Source organism: Convolutriloba macropyga, chromosome 13 (genome assembly GCF_964194025.1).
Source record: "Convolutriloba macropyga chromosome 13, txConMacr16.3, whole genome shotgun sequence".
Classification (NCBI taxonomy): domain Eukaryota; kingdom Metazoa; phylum Xenacoelomorpha; order Acoela; family Convolutidae; genus Convolutriloba; species Convolutriloba macropyga.
Genome location: NC_134480.1, coordinates 3304226 through 3313981, shown reverse-complemented (window position 1 = coordinate 3313981; position 9756 = coordinate 3304226).

The window sequence follows — 9756 nt, the reverse complement described above, 5'->3', positions numbered from 1 at the left end:
TCTCTGACCAGACCTCCCAGACCGAATTGACCTCTGGTAAGACCTCAATCAGACCATGGCGCAGACAATTTTGCGCTCGAGCTGCTGTCCAGGCCCTGCAATTTCTGTCTGGGAACACACCCGGGTGCCTAAGCTACGCGGGGGTGGGGATGGTGAGGAGGGTCAGGTGAGATAACGAAACCAGTAAAGCTTCTGTTTTTTACAAAGCACGTTTCGCGTTTTCTAACAGGTTTACACTCCAAAATATCATATGTTAGAAACTTTTGAATTTATTTCCGAATTGACCTCTGATCAGACCTTCCAGACCGAAGTGATCTCTGACCAGACCTTGCAGACCGAATTGACCTCTGATCAGACCTTCCAGACCGAATTGACCTCTGATCAGACCTTCCAGACCGAATTGACCTCTGATCAGACCTTCCAGACCGAATTGACCTCTGATCAGACCTTCCAGACCGAATTGACCTCTGATCAGACCTTCCAGACCGAACTGATCTCTGACCAGACCTTCCAGACCGAATTGACCTCTGATCAGACCTTCCAGACCGAATTGACCTCTGATCATACCTTCCAGACCGAATTGACCTCTGATCAGACCCGCCAGACCGAATTGACCTCTGATCAGACCTTCCAGACCGAATTGACCTCTGATCAGACCTTCCAGACCGAATTGACCTCTGATCAGACCTTCCAGACCGAATTGACCTCTGATCAGACCTTCCAGACCAAATTCACCTCTGATCAGACCTTCCAGACCGAATCGACCTCTGATCAGACCTTCCAGACCGAATTGAACTCTGATCAGACCTTCCAGACCGAAGTGATCTCTGACCAGACCTTCAAGACCGAATTGACCTCTGATCAGACCTTCCAGACCGAATTGACATCTGATCAGACCTTCCAGACCGAATTGACCTCTGATCAGACCCTTCAGACCGAATTGACCTCTGATCAGACCTTCCAGACCGAATTGACCTCTGATCAGACCTTCCAGACCGAATTGACCTCTGATCAGACCTTCCAGACCGAATTGACCTCTGATCAGACCTTCCAGACCGAAGTGATCTCTGACCAGATCTTGCAGACCGAATTGACCTCTGATCAGACCTTCCAGACCGAATTGACCTCTGATCAGACCTTCCAGACCGAATTGACCTCTGATCAGACCTTCCAGACCGAATTGACCTCTGATCAGACCTTCCAGACCGAAGTGATCTCTGACCAGACCTTCCAGACCGAATTGACCTCTGATCAGACCTTCCAGTTCGAATTGACCTCTGATCAGACCTTCCAGACCGAATTGACCTCTGATCAGACCTTCCAGACCGAATTGACCTCTGATCAGACCTTCCAGACCGAATTGACCTCTGATCAGACCTTCAGGACCGAATTGACCTCTGATCAGACCTTCCAGACCGAATTGACCTCTGATCAGACCTTCCAGACCGAATTGACCTCTGATCAGACCTTCCAGACCGAATTGACCTCTGATCAGACCTTCCAGACCGAAGTGATCTCTGACCAGACCTTCCAGACCGAATTGACCTCTGATCAGACCTTCCAGACCGAATTGACCTCTGATCAGACCTTCCAGACCGAATTGACCTCTGATCAGACCTTCCAGACCGAATTGACCTCTGATCAGACCTTCCAGGCCAAATTGACCTCTAATCAGACCTTCCAGACCGAATTGACATCTGATCAGACCTTCCAGACCGAAGTGATCTCTGACCAGACCTCCCAGACCGAATTGACCTCTGGTCAGACCTCAATCAGACCATGGCGCAGACAATTTTGCGCTCGAGCTGCTGTCCAGGCCCTGCAATTTCTGTCTGGGAACACACGCGGGTGCCTAAGCTACGCGGGGGGGGGATGGTGAGGAGGGTCAGGTGAGATATCGAAACCAGTAAAGCTTCTGTTTTTTACAAAGCACGTTTCGCGTTTTCTAACAGGTTTACACTCCAAAATATCATATGTTAGAAACTTTTGAATTTATTTCCGAATTGACCTCTGATCAGACCTTCCAGACCGAAGTGATCTCTGACCAGACCTTGCAGACCGAATTGACCTCTGATCAGTCCTTCCAGACCGAATTGACCTCTGATCAGACCTTCCAGACCGAATTGACCTCTGATCAGACCTTCCAGACCCAATTGACCTCTGATCAGACCTTCCAGACCGAATTGACCTCTGATCAGACCTTCCAGACCGAATTGATCTCTGACCAGACCTTCCAGACCGAATTGACCTCTGATCAGACCTTCCAGACCGAATTGACCTCTGATCAGACCTTCCAGACCGAATTGACCTCTGATCACACCCGCCAGACCGAATTGAACTCTGATCAGACCTTCCAGACCGAATTGACCTCTGATCAGACCTTCCAGACCGAATTGACCTCTGATCAGACCTTCCAGACCGAATTGACCTCTGATCAGACCTTCCAGACCGAAGTGATCTCTGACCAGACCTTGCAGACTGAATTGACCTCGGATCAGACCTTCCAGACCGAATTGACCTCTGATCAGACCTTCCAGACCGAAGTAATCTCTGACCAGACCTTCCTGACCGAAGTGATCTCTGACCAGACCTCCCAGACCGAATTCACCTCTGGTCAGACCTCAATCAGACCATGGCGCAGACAATTTTGCTCTCGAGCTGCTGTCCAGGCCCTGCAATTTCAGTCTGGGAACACACGCGGGTGCCGAAGCTACGCGGGGGGGGGTGAGGGGTTGAGGGGGGTCAGGTGAGATAACGAAACCAGTAAAGCTTCTGTTTTTTTGCAAAGCACCCTTCGCGTTTTCTAACAGGTTTACACTCCAAAATATCAAATGTTAGAAACTTTTGAATTTATTTCCGAATTGACCTCCGATCAGACCTTCCAGACCGAAGTGATCTCTGACCAGACCTTGCAGACCGAATTGACTTCTGATCAGACCTTCCAGACCGAATTGACCTCTGATCAGACCTTCCAGACCGAATTGACCTCTCATCAGACCTTCCAGACCGAATTGACCTCTGATCAGACCTTCCAGACCGAATTGACCTCTGATCAGACCTTCCAGACCGAATTGACCTCTGATCAGACCCTCCAGACATAATTGACCTCTGATCAGACCTTCCAGACCGAATTGACCTCTGATCAGACCTTCCAGACCGAATTGACCCCTGATCAGACCTTCCAGACCGAATTGACCTCTGATCAGACCTTCCAGACCGAAGTGATCTCTGACCAGACCTTCCAGACAGAATTGACCTTTGATCAGACCTTCCAGACAGAATTGACCTCTGAACAGACCTTCCAGACCGAATTGACCTCTGATCAGACCCTACAGACTAAATTGACCTCTGATCAGACCTTCCAGACCGAATTGACCTCTGATCAGACCTTCCAGACCGAATTGACCTCTGATCAGACCTTCCAGACCGAATTGACCTCTGATCAGACCTTCCAGACCGATGTGATCTCTGACCAGACCTTGCAGACCGAATTGACCTCTGATCAGACCTTCCAGACCGAATTGACCTCTGATCAGACCTTCCAGACCGAATTGGCCTCTGATCAGACCTTCCAGACCGAATTGACCTCTGATCAGACCTTCCAGCCCGAAGTGATCTCTGACCAGACCTTCCTGACCGAAGTGATCTCTGACCAGACCTCCCAGACCGAATTGACCTCTGGTCAGTCTTCAATCAGACCATGGCGCAGACAATTTTGCGCTCGAGCTGCTGTCCAGGCCCTGCAATTTCTGTCTGGGAACACACGCGGGTGCCTAAGCTACGCGGGTGGGGGGGGGGGGGGGTGAGGGGGGTCAAGTGAGATAACGAAACCAGTAAAGCTTCTGTTTTTTGCGAAGCACGTTTCGCGTTTTCTAACAGGTTTACACTCCAAAATATCATATAGTAGAAATTTTTGAATTTATTTCCGAATTGACCTCTGATCAGACCTTCCAGACCGAATTGACCTCTGATCAGACCTTCCAGACCGAATTGACCTCTGATCAGACCTTCCAGACCGAATTGACCTCTGATCAGACCTTCCAGACCGAATTGACCTCTGATCAGACCTTCCAGACCGAATTGACCTCTGATCAGACCTTCCAGACCGAATTGACCTCTGATCAGACCTTCCAGACCTAAGTGATCTCTGACCAGACCTTGCAGACCGAATTGACCTCTGATCAGACTTTCCAGACCGAATTGACCTCTGATCAGACCTTCCAGACCGAATTGACCTCTGATCAGACCTTCCAGACCGAAGTGATCTCTGACCAGACATTCCAGACCGAATTGACCTCTGATCAGACCTTCCAGACCGAATTGACCTCTGATCAGACCTTCCAGGCCGAATTGACCTCTGATCAGACCTTCCAGACCGAATTGACCTCTGATCAGACCTTCCAGACCGAAGTGATCTCTGACCAGACCTCCCAGACCGAATTGACCTCTGGTCAGACCTCAATCAGACCATGGCGCAGACAATTTTGCGCTCGAGCTGCTGTCCAGGCCCTGCAATTTCGGTCTGGGAACACACGCGGGTGCCTAAGCTACGCGGGGGGGGGGGGTGGGGTGAGGGGGGTCAGGTGAGATAACGAAACCAGTAAAGCTTCTGTTTTTTACAAAGCAGGTTTCGCGTTTTCTAACAGGTTTACACTCCAAAATATCATATGTTAGAAACTTTTGAATTTATTTCTCGAGGCAAACATCTTTCGACTTAAAACGGGTTTCAAGCCAAGCACACAGAATTAACACCAAATCTCCGATGAAAAACAAAATCTCAAATGTTGTGAACAAACTCGCGCCCATACACAAACCCCAGGCGCCCCCGATTGATGCAATCAAGTCCAGGTAGGAATATTTCAGCCGGACTGTAATTTCAAACGAGTCGAGAGTTGAAAAGTGTATTTTGACTTTGGCGACGCTTGTCGTCCAGAATTCGGTGCTGAGATTTTGTCCAGTAAGTTTGTTGAGAGTTGAAATTGAGTTTTGACTTGGAAATTTGGCTGTTTGCTTGTTGACTTGATAGATCGTAAAATTACAAGATGGTCGGCATTTGATTGTACATTTTGCTAAAATGATAAATTACATAAAACTTAATGCAAATATGACGAATTTCTTTATAAATAAGTTGCATGAAATATTAAGAATGTAAGTTATCAAATGCAGGTTTTGTTTTGTTGTTTGTAAATTAATAAATGCAAGAAACTGAATAAACTCGAGAACTAATTTATTATTAGTATTATTATTATTATTATTATTATTATTATTATTATTATTATTATTATTATTATTATTATTATTATTATTATTATTATTATTATTATTATTATTAATATTATTATTATTATTATTATTATTATTATTATTATTATTAATATTATTATTATTATTATTATTATTATTATTATTATTATTAGTAAATATAGGGAGCACTGGGAAAGGGGGGGTTATCATGCCATGGGGATAATAAGGGATAGATTTGCATGGGGATAATAGGGTATAGATTTGCATGGGGATAATAGGGTATAGATTTGCATGGGGATAATATGGTATATAATTGCATGGGGATAATATGGTATATAATTGCATGCGGATAATATGGTATATAATTGCACGCGGATAGTACGTTATATAATTGCATGCGGATACGTTCTTATGCGGATAATGTGGCGGTAATTGTCTCGCCGTCTGACTTTCTTTTTCCCCTAACTTGACCGTCCGCTTATTGAACTTAGGCTAAAGAAACTTTCGTACAAATTGAACTGAAAATAAAAATTGAATCAGGGGCGTTCAAATTAAAGCAACACTCTAAACAAAATCTGAACAAATCTCGCACAAAGTATTTCTCAACACTATTCTGAATTCAACACACTATGAAATTGAGTTTGTACACTGTCCCCTTTCACTGTTCGCCGCTACTTTCTGTAGCTTCTGAATCAATGAAAGAACAAAAACTTTGTTCCTCCTCTGAGCTGCTTCTATCAAAGTCAACAATTTGGTCATCAGAAATGTCCTCATCTCTTATTCCTCCCGCATTAATGAAACCAGGATCGGGCGGCGAATAGTGGCTGGCATTGTCCAGAAGTAGGTTCAAGTTATCGCTACAGTGTTTTCTCATTCTTTTCTCCGGGGGTGGTAGATATGTTGGAAAGTCCCAATCCACTTCAGTGTCACGAAAAATTTCACTTAAATTGTCACTATTCTCTGTACTGTAATCCCAACTTATTTGACTTTGGTCAGGATCAAACCATCCGAGCGAACTAGACGTTTCGCTTTGGTTATCGCCCACCACAAAAAAGTGTCCATATGGGAGCGTTCGCAACCCATCTCCGCAGATATATCTCTTATTATCAAATGCGGATAGAGATATTTTATTAGCTGTCACCGTTTTCAGTACATGATTTTCGGATGTTATTCTTGTATTTACCGCTCTAACTGGTTTCGACGTTTGGAGAGTTTCTTTATATAATTCGTGGGTGAGAAGTTTTTGGGCTGCCCTGGTCACACCTTTAGCAGACAACTTGCGACAACCTAAACAAGGTAAACATGTTTTACAATAAACTATTAAGTTTTGTTATGTAGTTTCCTCCAACGCACTTAACTTGCATTCAAATTACTGAGGGAAGGGGTTAGAAATTATTCATTATATGGACTCACTTTTTGATGTGATTGAATACATCTTGGGTTTGAGGCACACAAACTCGGACATATAGTCTCCACTGAATTCGTCCTTGAATTTAAGGACTTCAGACTTATTGTTGTTGTCGTGAAGTGGGTGGTCTTCTGGATAGGATGAAAAATCGAATTCGTTTTTTACTTCCGCAGATTGGTTGGCTAAGTCCTCATACAGATCTTTTGACTCAATTCTATATAAGAGGCTGTCTGTATCCGAGTACAATAGACGACATTGAAAGTTTTGTCGCATAACTTGATAATGAAAGCGGTACATATAGTACTTAGACAAGTCGAGCACAGTTGCGTTGCACCCACAATAGTCGGCGTATTCCATGTTATAATTTTCGGCTTGCTGAACATAGCGGCCATGTTCTCCCCAAATATTTTGAATCTCTCAAATTCGAATTTCGAAACAAGTTTTTCTGCTCTCTCCGCATTTCGTGTAATTTCCACCCTCGACTGTCGCCTTTTCGACTCAATTGTTTTGCCATATACAGAATTATTCATGAGTTTATAATAATTCTGTTGGAATTTATTAGTTGCGTTTTTCCGCATATATTGCTATTCAAGGTAATATACGGTTCGAGCCATGGTTCCTGATTGAATTGCAGCACGCGGTGAAGTTTCGTTATACGTAATACAAGTTGCACATATAATTGGAGTAATTTATAATGGACTACGTAGTTCTTCTTGTCAAACAGTGTTTGCAGTAGTTTAGGGACCTTAGCTTCAGGAATATTGTACTGCTCTTTTAGGTTGATTTGGAAATCGCTTAGCCACACGTCTTGTACAATTTCCTTTACAGGCGCTAGCGGATAATCCCTTTGGTTGTCTTGAACGTCTGTAGGACACTCCAGATCCACTTCAGCAAAGTAGCGGATGGCAGAATCCTGAGGCATAGTCAAGATCTGGCTAATGGAAACTTCATTGGCAAATCTAAAGCTTCCGATCGGAAGCAGCTCTTTCTGCATGACACCCCCATACAAATTATTAGCGTCGAGGCACAACCCGAATGTGGAAGCCTCTTCTGGGTTGAATTCCGGTAAGAACTGATTGTTGGCTTTGAAGTACCTCGTTTCGAATAAGGAAGTAATTCCGCCTCTTACTGACTGTTCAATCATGTGCAGGTGCTCGGGTTCTGTCAAAAGTTCTACGCGTGCTTTTGTTATCCGTAAAGCTGCATCTTTTGCCATATTTGGAGCTGTGAAAAATTGCGCCACGTCCATTCTGTATGTCTGGAAACTGATTTTGCGACAGTATTCCGAACAGCAGGCCAGAAGGGCAACGTCCAGTTTCAAATAGGAATCGTGGTAGTCCTGCATTGTCTCACAGTTTAGCAGCTGCCACATCTTCTTCGCTTTATCTAATTCGGACTCATTGATTGATATTTTTCCGTTTTCCAAAGAATTCGTCCATTTGCTGAGAGCCGGCAGCTCCCTCTCCGCAAACTTTGACCGGTCGCTCATGTAGGAATAAGGGTAATAACCCTTCTGCTTCAGAAGTTGTCTGTCAGGTGCAGGAATATGGGCGAACATAGACTCCATTATACCAAACTCTGACTCTGGCAAGGACTCCACCAGCGTTTCGAGAGATCCGTTGAAGAGTTTGTAAGAATCAACGAAGCGTAGATATTCGTAAACAGGTACGACCTTCTTGTCAGCCCTCTCAACTCTATCAACTTGCACTCCCAGCATCATTGCAATGTATTTTTCGTCTGTTGCTGGTATGACGTTGATTGTTGTTGTCGGTTCGCACTTTTGCAGACTAAGACAAATATGATGGAGGTCATAATTTTGGATGTTGTGTCCAATTACGGGAATAAAATTGGAATTCCGGCGCGCTCTGTTACACTGTGGGTGGGCCCAGCCCAGGAAGCCGCCGCTGTAATGGCAGTGGTCCAGATCTCTTTCGTCAGTTTCTGAGAATTCGTTTTCACAAATCCAACACTGTTTGCTCGCATCTTTATGAAGTGATGATCGGTCACCACGGAAGAAAGGGTGTTTGCGCTTCTGTTCGTGTATATCCTTAGCAAGTTTATGAATCATTTGAACGAAATTTTGCATGCAGTTTTCCGAGCTGTCCAAATGAGTAAATTTGGGCTCGAGGTTGCCGTGCTCAATAACAGTCAATGCAAAGCCACATGGTTCGTGAACTTCAATTGGTCGCGATGAAGCTCTCTCTTCACTTGGAGCACAGGAGGCCACTGGTTTGAGAAACGACTCGAAATCAAAATAGATGACTAAGGGAGCAAACCAAGTAGCTGACCAGTTTGTGAATTTGTATAAATTATTTTCTGGTTTTGGCAGGCAGATAACAGCTGGTGGATTATTACCGCAAACTTCAACATGATCCTTAAAGTTATTAACATCCTTGTGACACAAGTAAAGACAGTTCCGGCATAAGTGAAGAGTTGTCTTGAATTTGATGTTTTTGATGAAGCAGAACAGCCTGCACAAATCTTTGATAAGAACGTAGTGGTGTTTATCATTCTCATAAAGAAGAAGCAAATCGAGGCTCAATTCGGAAGTTGTCCTCTTAGACACCCGCATTGGAAACAAATCTCGGTTTTCAAATCCAAAAACGTTTACCTCTACGTCGTTAAGTGTTTCAAACTTATCAATGTCATTGAAACCCATGGGCATTGAAAACTCACCAGCAGGCTGAAGCGATGACATGTTTTGATAGAACTCGGGTGATGTTAGCTTTAAAGAGTCATTTCGTCCTTCTTCTCCCTCAAAATTGTTGCACTTAAGATAGGAAGCTGCGATAAAGCTGTAAATGAAACAGTTGTTGTCTGTATGGTTCCTTATGTTGAGAAGGGCTCTACAATTGTGTAACTTTGTTGGTAAGGCAATAAATGAAGATCCAGTGGCCGGTCTGTATTTGGCGAACTTAATATTGACGCGAATAACTCTTTCCAACATCCAACCACTTCCAGAAGAGGCAAAGGTGAACAACACAGCGAGCATTTTTTCCACCATTTCTACAAAATTGTCATTTGAGAGCCTTTCAGCGTACACAGGAGTCATCAGAGAGTTAGCGAAGATGGTGATACGCTCGTCGTCTTCTTCAGGGTCACGA